This window comes from Geospiza fortis, unplaced genomic scaffold (assembly GCF_000277835.1).
Source record: "Geospiza fortis unplaced genomic scaffold, GeoFor_1.0 scaffold183, whole genome shotgun sequence".
Classification (NCBI taxonomy): Eukaryota; Metazoa; Chordata; class Aves; order Passeriformes; family Thraupidae; genus Geospiza; species Geospiza fortis.
The window spans coordinates 1,702,098-1,703,021 of record NW_005054447.1 but is presented as its reverse complement, the minus strand read 5'-3'; positions in this window follow the sequence as shown (position 1 = coordinate 1,703,021).

Genomic DNA, 924 nt, shown 5'->3' with positions numbered 1-924 from the left:
GAGCCGCGGCGCACACCCCGCCCGCTGCTCCGCCCCGGGCCTGCGGGCAGGCCGTGGTATCCGGTCTGAACGGCCCGGAAAACTCACGGCTGCTGCCGCGAGTCTTCTCTTCTGGGGGAATGAAATAGGAGCACAGCCGCAATCTGAAAGCCCAAGTGCCCACCGGCTTTCCTAGCTTCGATTAGCGACGCTTTTCTGCTTCGCGTCACGCTCTTTTCTGATGAGAGTCACTACCCCGTTCCCACCAGGCACGCAGGACACAGCAGCAGCGCAGAACCTTTCCGTTCGTCTGCTCGCGATTGTGCCACTCTCGCCGTGGAGGGCAAGTAACACGAGTTTTAATCACCTCTCGACAATCCCAACCCAAAGTAAAAGCGGCCTCTGGTCAGACATGCTCCCCTGCACCTCTGTGCTGTGCTTTCCTCCCCGGCAGTACCGTGTGCCCGCCTCAAAGTTGATTTAAAGTTTACAAAATCACTTTTGCACAGACAGCAGAGCAGAGGTGGCCTCTCAACACAGCAGCAGCTCCTTAGGTGGCCATAAAGCCATCAGAAAAATCAGATAAAGCCATCAGAAACCATTTTAGGTTGCCAAACAGCTGCAGGGCACGTAAAAGTTCTTCTTACTGCTACCGGACCTTCTGCTGCGTCTCCCCCTCTGCTCATCGACTGACATCTGAACGAACAGAACAGTGAATGGACACTGAGCCTATCCTGCCTTCCCCTCCCCACCCCCCAAAAATGCCCCGAGGGCCCATCAGCAGTTACAAATTTCCTGACAATCAAAAATCTCCAGTAAGGTATTTTACTGAATTTTCCCGACATCTCAGGAAACACGTGGGAAAACGAACTCAACGGCCGCTCACTTTTCCCATCTCGCGCATTCTGCACCCCGGTAACACGGCTCGCCACCCCGCCGGCCGGC